Source organism: Marmota monax, unplaced genomic scaffold (genome assembly GCF_021218885.2).
Source record: "Marmota monax isolate L192 unplaced genomic scaffold, Marmota_monax_Labrador192_F-V1.1 WCK01_AAM20220418_F8-fsc00040, whole genome shotgun sequence".
NCBI lineage: Eukaryota > Metazoa > Chordata > Mammalia > Rodentia > Sciuridae > Marmota > Marmota monax.
This window is the reverse complement of record NW_026692782.1, coordinates 11,221,048-11,238,373: the sequence shown is the minus strand read 5'-3', so window position 1 is coordinate 11,238,373 and position 17,326 is coordinate 11,221,048.

The following is a 17,326-nucleotide window of genomic DNA, read 5'->3' as shown; positions in this document are numbered from 1 at the left end:
TTTTTTTTTTAAATTGAAAAAGCATTATTTCCATTATTTTCTCAGGAAACGAGTAAGGTAAGATTTTTGGATATATTTGGGGACATTCTACTTTTTAGAGTACTGAGAAGGTGAGTAACAGGTGGTGTGTAGTTTGTCTACTGCCTTCAAACAAGATAAAATACATACTTCAGCATGTGATAATGCTGTGCCAGAACCTTGCATGCATTAGATAAGGATGGCAAGTCTGCTAACATATGAGACTGCAAAATTCTAACTTCCAAATATGAATCAATTCTAACTTGTAATAAACACATATGGTCTTTGCATTGTGGGTAATATGAGGCCAAAATACACATAAACAATTTCACAAAATAAACAGCCAGACTGATTGTGCCTAGTCACTTAATGGTTTTTGACTTATACATGTAACCCAAGAGCATTCACTTAATCTGTCACTGAAAACTGGGTTCCTTCTCATAGTCACTAGTGGTGTTGAGAACTGAAAACTGTAGCATAAGAAAAATCTGCTAAGACAGAGGTTTCAAGCCAGCACCCCAAAACAGCCCACAGACATTTCTATTTCTGGTTTGAGTCTTGCAGTATATGGGTTAAAGTTTGACATGGCTGCCAATATTTTGTAACAATATCTGATTTTCCAGCTTCCTATGAAAAATTATAAAGTCTAAAAACACTTGCATTTTGAAGGGTCACTAGCCAGTGCCACTGGTAAAGAGAAGGAAGTGCTTTCCTAGGCCGGCTTCCTCCCTTGCCAGTTCCCCTGCAAATATCCTGGGTTTAGGGGCTCAATCCAAGAAGTCAGATGTAAAAAGTTGGTAGCTAACAGTACTGTAGATTTTGTCTTAACTAAGTCTGCCAAATTTGGTTACAACAATCTTCTGAATAAAAGGGGCTATGAAAAACTTAGGCAGAGAAAAGAGATTGGGAGTTAAGCAATTTGGACACTGGTGATAACTAACCATGTGACTCTGGCAAGTTTATTTCCAGGAGCTTCAGTTTTCTCATGTGTAAAGTAACTGGACTATATTACACAATCTACAAAGAAACTCTAGTTCTAAAATTCTATGATTATAATATGCTATTTTTCTCTATTTTTAACTATATTAGTAAATCAGAGTTAAAAGTGGGCAAAAGACTAAAATTAAAATAATCATGACAACAGTCAGTACAACTTTTTTTTTTAAAAAAGAGAATTATCCTTAAATATAAATCAGGTAACACATACACACATCTTGTCATTGTAGCACAGTGCCCTTCCCCACAAACAACTTCAGTGACCTAGCAGCAGGGACAAGGGTTCTTTTGAGTTGAGGTTCAAAACCAAGAAATGGTTAAGCTTTTAGGTTACAGACAAATCCCAACTCCTCCTTCTATTAGCTGTGGGAGTATAAAGCATTGAAGTCATTCAAACTAGATTTTTCTTCTTTTAAATAGAAATAACACCTACTTCATAAGGCTGTAAATGTCAGTGAGGTGATGTATTAATGACTGAGTTTATTACTGGCTATTATCTATTCTACTGGCTACTAAAAGCTCTAAAAAACAGCAGTTTTATATTTGTTTGCACAAATGCGTTACTTAATATGCTATGGTTGTTCTAAAGGAATTATAAATGCCCTTTCCCTGTAGAACTAGAGGGACTGGGGACAGGATATACAACTGGTCCTCCCTCTCATGGATTCTGTTTTTGTGAATTCACTACTTACTAAAATATATTTGTAACTCACAAATCAGTATTTGCTCATGGAGTTTTACATGGATATACAGAGGGGAGAAAAATTTGAGTTGCTGGACATACATTTCCAGCTGAGGCTGAACACTGTAACACTTTGCTTTCTTGTCTTAAATCTCACAGTGTAAACAAGTGTACAGTCCGTTTGATGTTTTACTTAGTAGCATTTTTTTGGGTAGTATTTGGGTAATTTTGGGCATTTTGTTGATTTTACTGCTTAGAGTAGCCCTGAGCACAATGCTGAAGTGCTGTCTAGTGTGCCTATGTGCAAGAAGGTTGTGATGTGCTTGATAGAGAAAATGTGTATCTCAGATAAAGCTTGTTGAGGCATGAGTGACGGTGCTTTTGGCCATGAATCCAATGCTATATTTTGGTCCAGAGTTCAAGATTAGTGAATCAACAAAATGCATTAAATATAACGCCTTTAAACAGAAACACACATAAAGCAAGTTTATATACTGATTGGTTGATGAAAATTTTGTGACTGGAGTTTGACAGGAACTTAACTTTGTATTTCCCCAAACAGAAATGGTTCAGTATGTTCTTGGTGACTTTATAGAACATAACTACAGGGAACAATTAAGTTATAATGCAGTCATATTTTTGGCCTCACTGGAGGTACCAGTTACATATTTTCCCACGGAAACAACTATATTTATTCCCATTGTTTCAAGTCATTTGTTAAAACAGAGGTATTTATTAATCTATTTGCATAACTTCCATATTAATATATATAATGTTGTTTAAAATTCTTGAATTGTCTCAATAATCTGCTAAAGTTGCCACTTGTATTAGTTATGTATACACACATTGGATGGTCAGGTTAAGAGTGCATTAAAAACAACAACCACAACCTCATATTCCCACAAGAATAGGGAAAAGAGGACAAAGGACAATAGCAAAAAAATTTTAGAATACACAAAACCAACCTGATTTACAGCACTTGCTTAGACACTGAGGTACAGTGGGAGGCTTAGATGAGGAAGAACAACAAAGATTTTTTTTTTTTTGAAAAGTTATGATTACCAGATATCTTCCCCTATTCTGTGCCTCTAAATGTCTGTCCATCTCTCAGGAGACACCAAGCCAGCTGAGTGCACACTTGAGGATAAGGGCACTACATACCAAATGGGTTGATAAAGTGGCTGCCTCCACCCCGAAGGGGGCTGTGTCTTCGATTACTGCATCTACCCAGATATGTCATATACAAATGGTTCTCTTTAAGCAGGAATTTAAAAGATTCCCCCCTCAAGAATCTCAGTAGTCACAAAGGAAATAGGTGACGATACAGTGATATGGGGGTTACCCCAAAAGTGGCAAATGATTCTCCTGCAATGCCTCAAGCCCACAAGCCTCACCCAAACTCTTCAAGCTTCCAACTGGCTTTGGAGTCTCTAATCTTGATAGTGAGCCGTCAAGGAGTACCAGATATCAGAAGAAAGCCTTTCACATGGAAGAAAGAGAGAGAGAGCTAAATAAGTACACAAAAATAATCTGGGACAGGCACAGTGGTGTACACATGTAATCCCAGCTATTTAGGAGGCTGAAGCAGGAGCTGAAGTTCAAGGTTAGTGCCAGCGATTTAGTGAGACCATGTATGTCTCCAAATAAAAAAGAAAAAAAGGGGCTAGGTTTGTGAATAGCAAGGTCCTGAGTTCAATCCCCAGTGTCCCCCACCTCCCACCCAGGAAAAAAGATATACCATTAAGCCTACTGAAGAGACATTCTAGGTACATGAAGAGAGAGATCTTAAAGAATAAAATTGTGACATTAGAGGCAAAAATCTACTGGCAGATTAGAAATAAAGTAAAAATCGCCACAGACGGCAGAGAAGACCCTATATGGATAATATGAGAGCAAATTTAAGCTCAGGCCAGTGAAAAATGTCCCTCATCCAGTTCCAGAAGTTCTAGAAAGAGAACAGAGATTGGGGAGAAAGAAGAAATCATCAAAAAAAAAAAAAAAAAAAAAATTCAGAGAAACTTCCTAGAACTTAAGAATATCAGTTGCTAGAATGAAAAGGTCCACCCAAGGACAAAAAAGATTCCTTAAGCTGCCAGAATGACCAAGAGACAAAACAACAGGTGACATATAAAGGATCAGGAGCTCTGGACATCACAAAAGCAACAATGGAAACGAGAAGACTTGAGAGGAGTTCCTGCAGAAATCTGAAGAGAGATGAACTTCAACCTGGAAGACTACCCAGCCAGAGGTAAGCAAGGGCTGGGCAGGACAAATCTATTTTGGGGAATATTAGGCCAAGAAACCTCTCATCCATGCTCCCTTTTTCAAGGAGCCATTAAAGATTGTGCTTCAAATCAAAATAAAAGTAATTCATGAGAAAGGTAAGCATGGAAGGGAGAGCATGGGAATCCAACACAGGACAAGAATATCAAGGGAATCCCTGGAGAAGACGGAGAAGTGAGACAGACCCCAGGATAACTACTGAAGAGTAAGCCGGGCATGGAGACCATCCAGGACTTATTCAAGCAGAGTGGCTCAAGGGACAAGTGGAGTTCTACCAAGATCCCTACCACCACTGGCCTCTTTAACCAGAGGACAGAATACCTGTGTGGGATTTCTCATTTTAAGTCCTTACTTTGATCCATGTTGAAGTTTTTAATTAACATAAAAAGCCTTCAACTGATGAAGTCATGTTCTCCTTCAAATTTTGGAAAGTTTTTCTATAGAGCTGCAAAATCATTTTTAACTAACATTCCAAAGACAAGGGCAGTTGTGCAACCTTGAAGGTTGGCTTTGAAATAGACACTACACAGTAACATAGTGTAGTGGTTAAGAGAAATAAGCTTTGGGCATAAAAAATTCTGTATCTTGTGATTTGCAAATGAAGTTCCAAAAAGAAGAAGAAGAAAAAAAACATCACATACTAGCATTTTTGCCACCTTCACTTCCTTCTTTATCAAAAAGAATCTGTTGGTCTCTAAATTACCTTTTATGGGACTTGATTCTGCTATGCTGTCAGTATTAAAAGACGAAAACAATATACTCTGCTATGAAAATAGCTGAGTAAGAAAGTAGATTATGTAGGCTGAGATAATCACCTAAGGAAAGGAAGTCAACATCTAGGTATTTGGGAACCCAAATTTATAATTTAAAATAATTATATATGTAAATACATTTCCCTTAAAACTCCATGTTAATAAGCAGATCTATATAGGGACAACAATCCTCATGACAGAGGTTTAATACTTCTGTTTATAATGTCACCATACCCTGGGTATAGTGGTAGAGACCTGTAATCCCAGCTACTTGGGAGGCTGAGGCAGGCAAATTGCAAGATCAAGGCCAGCCTGGGCAACTTAGTAAGACCCTGTGTTTCAAAATAAAATTATTTTAGCTTAGTGGTACAGTGTTTGCCTAATATGTGTGAGGCTTTGGGTTTATTTCCCCCATACTGAAAAGAATATTACCATACATTTCTAACAATTTAAATTGGTGTGAACTATCTTGATATTAGCAGATTTACAAACTTAATAGTGATCTTTACCATGTAGCAAGCGTGGTAAAACAACTGACTTCCAAAGTTCAGAAAGTGATAGCCTTTTAGTTAGGTATTAAAGGAACACAAATAAAAGTAGTTTAAACACTCACTTCATTTAGTCCTGGTTTTCAAGAGCTGTTTGTCTTTTTAGTTCTCTAAGTTACCCTGCAGAGGAACATTGTAGGGCCAGAGCATACTTATTGTTTTAAATTTATGTTTTTAATATCAATTTGGTACAACATTCAAACTTCAGAGTACTAGAGGCATTTTGTGCAGACTACTGTTAATACATTAAAAGCCACATTTAAACACTGAATTATATATATAACAAAGGAAGTGATCACAAACACAATCACCATCTCTGAGTCCACCAATCATCAGGCTTCAGCACTGCTTTGCATTAACTACATGAAAAGGGTATATTCAAGCAAAGCAATTAATAAGCTACCCAAATAAATGTAAATGTAAATGGACTTGGAAAATGTTCAAGGAACTTCAAGAATCTTTGGCTTTCACCCTTCTATTTACTAATTCTTAGAATTCCCAAGATTGATAGAAAATGTATTTACAAATGAAATCGAGTTTGCTTATGAACAACAACAACAACAACAAAAACTAGCTATAGCTGGCAGAAAATCTTGCCAAAAATCTGACATAGTAGTGGTATTAAATATATTCAAATACCTTTTTAAAAATTTTTAAAATGTGTTCTTTGTATTTTTAAAAAATACTTTGTAGTTGGACACAATACCTTTATTTTAATGTGGTGCTGATGATCAAACCCAGGGCCTCCCATGTGCTAGGTGAGCACTTTGCCACTGAGCCACAACCCCAGCCCCCGTAGATATGACATATTGTATATTACATGGAGTATAACTTCCCATTTTTGTGGTTGTACATGATGTAAAGTTACACTGGTTGTGTATTTATAAATGAACATAGGAAAGTTATGTCTGGTTCATTCTACTTTCTTTTCCATTCCCATCACTCCTTTCTCTCCCTCCCTCCCCCAATCTGGTGAACCCCCTGCCCCCTATTGTGAGTCACTATCTGCATATTATTTGACTTTCGTTTCTTTTGAGATTGGCTTATTTTACTTAGCATGATAGTCTCTAGTTCCATCCATTTACCAGCAAATGCCATTGTTTCATTCTTCTTTATGGCTGAGTAATATTCCATTATGTATAGGTACCACATTTTCTTTATCCATTCATCTGTTGAAGGACACTTAGGTTGGTTCCATAACTTAGCTATTGTGAATTGAGCCACTATAAACATTGAAGTGGCTATGTCATTATAGTATGCTGATTTTAAGTCCTTGGGGGTATTTACTGAGGAGTGGGATAACTGGGTCAAATGGTGGTTCCATTCCAAATTTTCTGAGGGATCTCCATACTACTTTCCAGAGTGGTTGCACCAGCAATGTATGAGTGAGTGTATCTTTCCCCCTACATCTTTGCCAACATTTATTGTTACCAGTATTCTTGATAATGCCATTCTGAGTGGAGTGAGATGAAATCTTAGTGTAGTTTTAATTTGCATTTCTTTAATTGCTAGACATGTTGATTTTTTAAAAAAATATATTTGTTGACTGATCATATTTCTTCTTCTGTGAAGTGTCTGTTCAGTTCCTTAGGCCCCCCCCCCCACCCTTTTGTACTGGGGGTTGAACCCAGGGGTGCTCAACCACCGAGCAACATCCCCAGCCCTTTTAAAATATTTTATTAGAGACAAAAGTCTCACTGAGTTGCTAAGTGCCTCACTAAGTTGCTGAGACTGGCTTTGAACTTGTGATCCCCTTGCCTCCAGAGTCTCTGAGATTAGAGGTGTGTGCCACTATGCCCGGCCTTAGCCCATTTCTTCTGTTTCATTTTTCTTTTTTTATGGTGCTGGGGATTGAACCCAGGGTCTCAGTGCATGCTAGGCAAGCACTCAACCAACTGAGCTATACCCACAGACCCTAGCCCATTTCTTGATTGCATTATTTGTTCTTTTGGTGTTAAGTTTTTTGAGTTCTTTATGTATCCTGGAGATTAATGCTCTATCTGAGGTGCAGGTAGCAAAGATTTCTCCCATTCTGTAGACTCTCTCTTCACATTTATGATTGTGAAGAAGCTTTTAATTTAGTTTGATACCATCCCATTTATTGATTCTTGATTTTACTTCTTTTGCTTTAGGAGTCTTGTTGAGGAATTTGGTTACTAAGCTGACATGATGAAGAGTTGGGTCTACGTTTTCTCCTAGTAGGTGCAGAGTTTTGTGCAGGGTGAGAGACAGGGGTCTAATTTCATTCTATTACATATGGATTTTCAGTTTTCTCAGCACATTTGTTGAAGAGGCTATCTTTTCTCCAATGTATGTTTATGGTGCACACAGACCTCTTAAAACTCAGCAATAGGAAAAGAACCCAATTTAAAAACAAGCAAAAAGTCTAAACCTAAGAAGATACACAGACCTCACCTAAGAAGATATACAGATGGAAAGTAAATATATGAAAAGCAGCCAAACATTATGAATCATGAGGATACTACAAATTACACCAACAGTAAAGATACCACCACTATACACCTACCTGAATGGTTAAAACCCTAAATGCTGATAATACCAGCTGCTGGCAAAAACGTGAAACAGAAACTGATGGTGAGAATGTAAAATGTACAGCCACTTTAGAAGACAGTTTGGTAGTTTCTTATAAAAATAAACATACTCTTATCATATGATTCAACAACTGAGCTCCATGGTATTTACCCAAATGAATTGAAAAATTATGTCTACACCAAAACCTGTACACAAATGTTTATAAAAGTCTTATTTATAAGTGGCAAACTTGGTAGTAAAAGACATGGAGGAACTTAAATGCACATTGCTAAGTAAAGAAACCAATCTAAAAAGGCTACATACTGAATGATTCCAATGATATTTTTACATTTTTGAAAAGGTAAAGCAAACCAGAGGCAGTAGTAAGATGAGTGCGGGGTTGTGGGGAGGGTTGAACAGTGGAGCACAGGATGTTAAGGCAGTGAAATGCCTCTGTATTAACACTGTCATGGAGTACCTGCCATTACACCTTTGTCTGTACACCACAAAGAGTAAAGATTAATAAATAGGGGAAACAGGGGAGGGCAGGGTGATTGGCTGTGGAGGAACTCTCTGTACTTTCTGCTCAATTTTTACACAAACCTAAAACGGTTCTAAAAAACAAAGTCTGCAAAAACCAAATTTAATTTGCCAGTTTAAGAAGTCCAACTCTCCCGCCTCAATTTTTATCTTAATATTTTTCTGGGTTTACTAACCCATGGTATTTATATATTAAAACACTGTCATTATATATCTTAGTGCTCACACCCTACCCCACCACTGGTGTATGTGACAGGGCAGCAGAATGAATACCATTCTCTAGTTTAATACACAGGTATTCATAGTAAGAGAAGATGTAACCGTGGTTATGTTACTGTGGTTCTCTGCCTATCTAAACTGGAATCTATACTATACCTATCTGGTAGAAAAATCTTTAATGGTTAGACTTATATTGTTTCAAAGTAATGCTCACATAGACATATATTACTGTTACTTTTCTAAATTACACCCTACCACCCATTCAAATATTTGTCTGTATGGGACACAAAAACAGTTTGGTTTGCCTTAGGGATCTGCTATTTCATATGCCCTCTCTGGTGTTCTGCCCTTCTCTGAAAAATGCTAAATACAATCTGGACATTCAACTATTGAAAATTTTTCTCTTTTAAGTTCCTCCAGCTTAATCATGCATTTGTTTCCATGAAAAACAAAACACAACACTCACTTCACCTGAGGAACAGTTGACAGTAAACTGTAACAGATTTGTTGCCGCATGTATAACAAAATGTGAAACAAAAAAAGTATGTATCATATCAAAAAACTTATTTTTGAACACCCCTAAAAAATTTTTTTAAACAAACTCGTAGGAAATGACTACAAGTATCAGGTATTTTACCATCTCTTTCATCCTAAACTGGTGTTATGTTTTTTGAGCTAATTCTCACAAAGGAAATGGGTAGACAAAATGTAGATGACATCCCAGGAAAAAGCCAACACCATGGAGACACTTTCCCACAATGTACATGTGGGACTGGATGAACTGTACTTAAATGTTCTGAGTTTGGACTGAGTTGTCACCATCCTATCTTGATTAACTGCTGTGTTCCATCACTTCTATGGATCAACATAACCATATAACTCATAATTGACTATAAACAATATAGATGCATAATTAACATAAGAACTTAATGTAAGTTCCAGTACTATAAATACACTTCAAAAGGAATTTTCCAAACTAAGAACACGAGGCTCTGAAAAACATTAGCAGCAGTTGGAAACAGTAAGAAAACAGTTGACTACACACCTATACGACTACTGAATTCTCCAAGTGTGACCAAATGCTGACAGGCTGCATCAATATTTAAACTAAATGCGAAGAAAGGCAGGCTGATGAAAAGAACACAGACTTGAAGGTCAGAGAAGAGAGTTTTTATCAGTGGTTTTATGTGCCATTCTGCTCCAGACTATTTATGTGACATGAGAATACCTCTTTCCTATCACCTAGGAAACATGATTTATTCAACAACAAATGTGAGTGCCTAACATGTGCTAAAGCACCATTCTAACAAACAAAACAAAGATCCCTGCGTACCACTGCTGCTGATATTATAGTAAGGGAAGACAAATAATACTCAACACAATAAATAAGCTATAAACTATGTTAGAATATGATATACACTATGAAAAACTAGAGCAGAATAAGGAGAATTAAGAAAGTGTATATATGTACATATAAGGATAGAGAGAGCTACAGGTTACAGTATTTAAGGTAGAAAAGCGAAAAAATGAATCCACATTTTTTGGGGTGAAGAAATTAGCCAAGAGGCACATCTACTCGTCTCAAGAAGGCTCCTCAATAGGTAAGATGAAACACATTCCTCCAAAGAGAAAGATCACTTTGCTGGGTGGGTGCCAACTATGTGCTAGGTATTTTAAACGTATTTCTTTTCCTTTTGGTACCAGGGATAGAAGCCAAGGGTGCTTGACCACTGAGCCACCCCAGTCATTTTTATTTTGAGACAGGGTCTTGCTAAATTGCTAGGGCCTTACTAAGTTGCTGAGGCTGGCTTTGAACTTGCAATCCTCTCCTATCTCAGCTTCCCAAGCCATTGGAATTACAGGCATGCAAGCACATCTCATTTTCTATACAAAATTTAAAGTTCCATTGGTTGTTATGCTCATTTAAATAAAAAAAGTGTTAGGGTGGGGATATAGCTCAGTTGGTAGAGTGCTTGCCTCACAAGTACAAGGCCCTGGGTTCAATTCCTAGCAACACACACACACACACACAAATGAAAGACAAGTACATACTTCACATGAGTTAATTTAAAGAACATCTATGGAAATACAAACAGGAATATGCATGAATGTACTACATACATACATATATGCTTAATTCATAAAACACTGTTGTTTTATTAAATTACCAGGATCTAATGCAAGACACCTCAATCTGAATTCACCCAAGGAAAATCTATGCAAAATGTGCAGAATCAAAGAAGATAAAATGAAAGGAACTCAATAATGTTCATAGAAACAAAAGGACGCACGCAACCTAATCACCTCAACATAATCTCCCCAACAAATCTTATTCATTGGAAGGGGATATCACTTACTCTTCTCAAAAATTAGCTTCTGTAGTTTATGAACATGAAATATACCTCAACAAATGATATTAATACTAATTAAGTCTTCAGGCAAGGATTTCTTTAACAATGTCCTTAAAAGCCCACAAAAAATAAACTACATTTGAGAAGATAATTTACATTCATTCAGCCCAAATGGATACTGGAGTAGTCTAGGGTATGGTTGTGAGTTAAACAAAAAACAAACCTAATCTAACATGCATGCTATTTTGTGTGTGTGTGTGTGTGTGTGGGGGGGAGGGTACTGGGGATTGAACCCAGGGACACTGTACTATTGGGCTACATCTCTAGCCCTTTTTATTATATATTTTGAGACAGGGTCTTATTAAGTTGTCCAAGCTCACTTTAAATTTGTGATATTTCTGCCTCAGCCTCCAAAGTTGCTGGGATGGGCAGACATGTGCTAATTAAACAAAAAGCGGTCACCCCCCTCCCCCAACCCTTCCCAAAATCCAGACCTTAATAAGGATGACCTTAAAAATATGCTTTGGAGGGCTGGGGATGTGGCTTATGAGAGAAATGTATTCAGTTACAGTAATCCAGAAAGTAAAGGGGCATATATATTTCTCAGATGATGGGAAATAGACTATTTTGAATCACACTGTCAATCACTATTTCACCTTATCACTACAGTCCTAAATATTTTATTTAATTGATGACACCCAAAAAGAAACTGCCATAAAATATCAAGTTCTTAATTCCTGACAAGCCAGGAAAAGCCATACTGTATGTCAATTCCTTAAAAACACAAGTTATTTTCATATCTCTCTTAAAATATAACCAAGATGAGTGCTGACTATAACAGCCAGAGAGAATATACAAAGTTCTCTAGTTCATGTGTCTCAAAAATGTGGTAAAAGGATTGCTGGGGATTTTTGAGACTCTTCCGGAAGGTCTGTAGGATGCAGGTTATTTTCACAATAACACCAAGTTATTATTTATACTTTCTTCACTGTCCTGACACAAATGGTACACAAAGGTACAAAGGCAATGGTGGATAAAACCACTGGTGCCTCATTGCAAATCAAGGCATTGGTTTTAAAGTGTACCGGCAGCCTTTGTGCTCTGTGCTGCAACACACTCATTTAAAACAAAAGAAGAAACTCAAGACTTAAGAACATCTTTGATGAAAGAAGGAGAACATTTCTTTTTATTAAACTCAACCTTGAGATATATTTTTAATATTCCATGTGACAAAATGGAAATATGCATAAAATACTTGTGCAGCATACCAATGGTTTTTGCTTAGCACAGCAAGGGAAGTTCAGATACAGTTTCAGATTCCATACTGCAAGTAAGCTTTACAAAATGACCACTTTAAACAGTACGGAGAAACATCCACAATTATCTGAAAAGGTTATTAAAATACTTTCCCTCAATCCATACACTTTAATCCCAGCGGCTTGGGAGGCTGAAGCAGGAGGATCTCAAGTTTAAGGCCAGCCTCAGAAATTAAGCAAGGCCCTAAGCAACTTAGTGAGAGCCTGTCTTCAAAAAGGAGTAAAGCTGTAGTTTAGGGTAAAGTGCCCCTGGTATCAAGACCCAGCAACACAACAAAACAAAAACAAACAGAAACAAAAGGGAGAATCTACCTTTAGTCCATTAAGACAGACATTAAAGAAATTTATAAAAAAAGATGGGGCTGGGGTGGTGGCTCAGTGGTAGAGATTTGCCTAACATGTGTGAGGCACTGGGTTTGATTCTCAGCACCGCACATATATAAATAAAACAAAGGTCCACTGACAACTAAAAATATATTTTTTTTAAAGTAATGCAAATGATATCTTACTAAAATTTTAGTGTTTTGTCTTGGAAAATGTTTTCTTTCAGGCTATTATAAAGAGTTTATGATGGTTATTTTAAGTGAATTAAATATATCCTAAAAGTTTTGCTTTAATTTTTTTTTGGGTGGGGTGGGGTGGGGTGAGGTGGGTACCAGGAATTGAATACGGAGGTGCTTAACCACTGAGCCACCTCCCACCCCCACCCCAACCCTCACTTTTTGAAACAGGGTCTCACTAAGTTGCTTAGGGTCTTGCTAAATTGTTGAGGCTGGCTTTGACTTGTGGTCCTCCTGCCTCAGCTTCCCCAGCCACTGGGATTACAGGCATGCACCACTGCATGTGGCTTTTGCTTTAATTTCTTTTTTTTTTTTTTTTTTTTTATTTATTTTTTAGTTTTCGGCGGACACAACATCTTTGTTTGTATGTGGTGCTGAGGATCGAACCCGGGCCGCACGCAGGCCAGGCGAGCGCGCCACCGCTTGAGCCACGTCCCCAGCCCCCTTTTGCTTTAATTTCTAATATAGCAAATGTTTTAGTTATAACCCACAAAAACAAGAGCACTTGGGGTTCTCCTAAGACCAAAAAGTTTGAGAATTGTGAATGAAAAACATCACCATGCCTACAATTTTTCCAACTTAGCAAGAAATACTTAGGAACACAATTTGCTGCAATGTATGACCAACAGAATTATCATATAGTGAACATCACTTGAATCCAGAAATAGAACTTTGCCAAACACCCCAGAAGCCTTTTCCATGTGTTCCACCCCAAACATAACACACTCCCCTCTAGATGTAAGCAACTGTTATTTGATTTTTATAGTGATTACTTTCTAGTTGTTTTCTCTTTGTGGTTTCAGCACCTATGTGTGCTTCCCTAGATTCTACAGTTCAGCTGTGCTCAGGCAAACAATGTAGTCTTTTAGTTTTCTTTTAATTCATTGGTTTCTCAGGATTCTTTCACTTCTTTGTAATTTATCTATGGAAGAACCTAGGTTATTCGACCTGTATAGTCCTTCAGATTTGGGTATTTTCTAAAAACTGACAGATGGATTCAGAGATTGGATCAGACTTAGGTTCCGAAATCCTTGGCAAGACCATACACAGGGAGTGTTTGGCAAGAGAAATGCCTCTCTTTGTGATTTTAAGAACCAATGAAGCTTACTACCCCATCTATTCAGTCAGTAGGGACTGTGAAATGGTGACACTTATAAACATATCATTTCTTTATCATTTGTTAGTGGAAATAAATTTATAAAGTATTTTGTTCTTCATTGACCATTTGGTTATTCATTGGTTATAATCACATAGAAAAGGCAGGGTACTCAATTCTTAAGATAATGAATTGTTCTACCATTCTCTGCATGTGACCAATTATTTTTATTATTATTATTAATTAATTCATTTATTTTTGTCTCACTGGGGATCGAACCCAGGGGTATGCTGCCACTTAAGTATAATCCCAGTTCTTTTTTATTTTATTTTCAAACAGGGTCTCACCAAGTTGCTGACATGGCCTTGAACTCGTGATCCTCCTCCCTCAGCCTCTTGAGTGGCTGGTATAGGTGTGTGCCACTGTGCTTAGTTTATCATTACTTATAAATATCATTAAGAACTCATGGGGGCTAGGGATGTAGCTCAGTGGTAGAGCACCTGCCTAGTGTTTGAGGACCTACACCCAGCACCCTATCCCTGCAACATACAAAATCATGGATTTAAACATATCTGGTTAACCTCTGACAAAATTTTCAAACAGCATGTTTTGGCTACTGAGGGCTAGATTTAACCACATTAATATAGTGGTATAAAGATCAACTTCACACTTGAAAACTATATCTCTATAAGCAAAGGTATTTCAGTTATGAAAAAGGTTAATAACTAATTTGTTCTTAAATACATGATAAAATTCAGGGTAGATTAAAATATTTATGCTTTTCTTATCCCATCCACTAATATATAATAAATTTAGATAAAAATTTTTAAAAAGGCTAGTTTAGTAAATGCTTGCTAATTATATTTTAAAAAAAATGCTTCAATGACTTCCCCTTGGCTTTCAGAATAAAATTAAATCTTATTAGCTTAGTTCATAAAGCATGTCATGGTTTGGGCATAGTCCATCTCTTGCCACTTTGTTACTTATTCTCTGATCTTTTAGGATAGTATAATTTTTTTCCCTTGAAAAGTTGTGCCTGTTTGAAGAAGATGTTTTTCTGACATATAGTTTAAAAAATTATCCACCTGAATTAACTTATATTACAATTTTATAAGAACCTGACTTGTTTAACTTTGGTATAAAGAGAAAAATCCTGACGCAATTATTGGAAGTAATTACTCTAAAGTTACTAAAAAATCCCAAAGTAAAGTCAGACAAAGAAAGATAAGTACTGTTCTCATTCATATGTTGAAGCTTAAAAAGCTGTTCTCCGAGAATGAAATACTACTCACTAGAAGCTAGGAAGGTCTTGGGGGAGAGTAGACAGGGAGGCTGGAGGGTATCAAAATACAGTTATATTGGAGGAAGAATAAGTGCTAGTGTCCTAGAGCACAGTAGGGTTGACCACAGCTTACAACAACTTATTATTTATTATATAAAGAACTAGAAGTTTCCAACACAAAGAAATGATAAATGTTGAAGGAGATGGAAATGCTAATCACCTTGATCTGATCATTACACATTGCATAAATATATCAAATTATCACAGCGTACCCCCAAAATATGTGCAATTGTGTCAATAGAAAAAAAAGCATATAAAAACAATGGGCGCATTCTGTAGGCAAAGCCTACATTTATCTATTTTAAGTTAGAAAGTAATATATACGAACAAAATAAGAATGCAAGGGCTAAATATAAAATTATTTCACTTTATTATCAATTTGAAGTTTCCAAAAGGGAGTATTTTTCATATTCCCAGTGAAAAAACTTATGTAAATAAAATTTTGCTCTTACTAAAATGAGATACAAATAAAATTTTCCCAAAAAGATAGTTTCCAGACAGCAGGGCAATTATCTTAAACATTTAAAAGTATAATAACAGATTTAAAATGCCCATGCTCCTCATTCTTATTAAGCAGCACACGTAAAACTTCAAGAATATTTATTTTAGTGCTTCTCAACATGGGATTTTGAGATAGTCTTGGTACTCCATGAGTTCCCAGTGGGCATTTTAAAATAATGTATTTTCACTTTTATGAGTGTTAAGAAATAATATAAGCATATTTAGGATCAGTTGCTGATCAAGCATTGTATCATGATTTTGGTGTTCACATTTCTGTTTAGGGGTATACTACTACCAAGTATTTTAGTGGAGGGCTGATAAAAAAGGATCAAAGTGGGCTTGATAGGTAAATGATGCCTTCTATGAAGTGAACACCAGGGCTGGGTTTGTAGCTCAGTGATAGAATGCTTGCCTAACATGCATGAGGCCCTGGGGTTCAATCCTCTGCACTGGTGTGTGGGTGTGGTGGGGGGTGGTCAAATTACATTATGAATCAGAATTTCTCAGTGCTTTGAATGCAGAAAAATGGCATAAGAGTCGAGTCCTCACAGGTACACAGCAGCAATGGTACAATGAAGTCAAAAAGGAAATTACAGTGACTGCTTCACGAGTTTGGAATTTGTTTTTGGGGTGATGAAAATGTTATGGAATCAGACCGTGGTGATGGTTGCACAACACTGTGAATGGTCAGAAGCCACTGAATTGTATACTTTCAATTGGTAAATTTATACTATGTGAATTTTACCTCATAAAACAAAGAATAGAATGTAGGACATACTGTCAGTATTAGAGATATCATCAAGCACATCAAATGTATGCTGCTAATTTGAATGTAACTGGTTTTACGGTTTGTTCAAAATCTGTATATCAGTTTACAGTTACATAAGAGTGACAACCCAGGCTGGGGCTATAGCTCAGTGACAGAGCGCTTGCCTAGCATGCAAAAGGAACTGGGTTCAATCCTCAGCACCACATAAAAATAAACAAAATAAAGGCATTCTATCTACAGCTACAAAAGAGTGACAACCCTGAGGAATTTACACCTAGTTCTATGTTTGTTAATATACTACATTAAAATCAAAATAGTAAATCAACACTGAAAGGTCTGTGAGATACCATTCTCCTTTAAAAGGGGGTTATATATTAAGAAAGTTTGAGAAGAACTGATACAAAAGACTCATAAGTGTTATTCATATTTTATATCTGAAGTTTTTTTTTAAAGAGAGAGAGAGAATTTTTTAATATTTATTTTTTAGTTTTCGGTAGACACAACATCTTCATTCCTTTTAATCTCTATTTGGTGCTGAGGATCAAACCCAGCGCTCTGCGCATGCCAGGCGAGTGCGCTACCGCTTGAGCCACACCCCCAGCCCTTATATCTGAAGTTTTAGTAATAAATCAGTATAGGAATATCAGGAACTTACTACAAAATTCGTACCTTCTTTATTAATTACTCCAAGCCCTTTGAAGATTCTTTTATCCATATAACATTTCTACTACAAAAACTGAGTATCACTTTGAGTGTAATATCTTCTTATAAATATACTAGCTTTTATAAATAAGGAACAAAGGTACCAAGAATTAGGCACT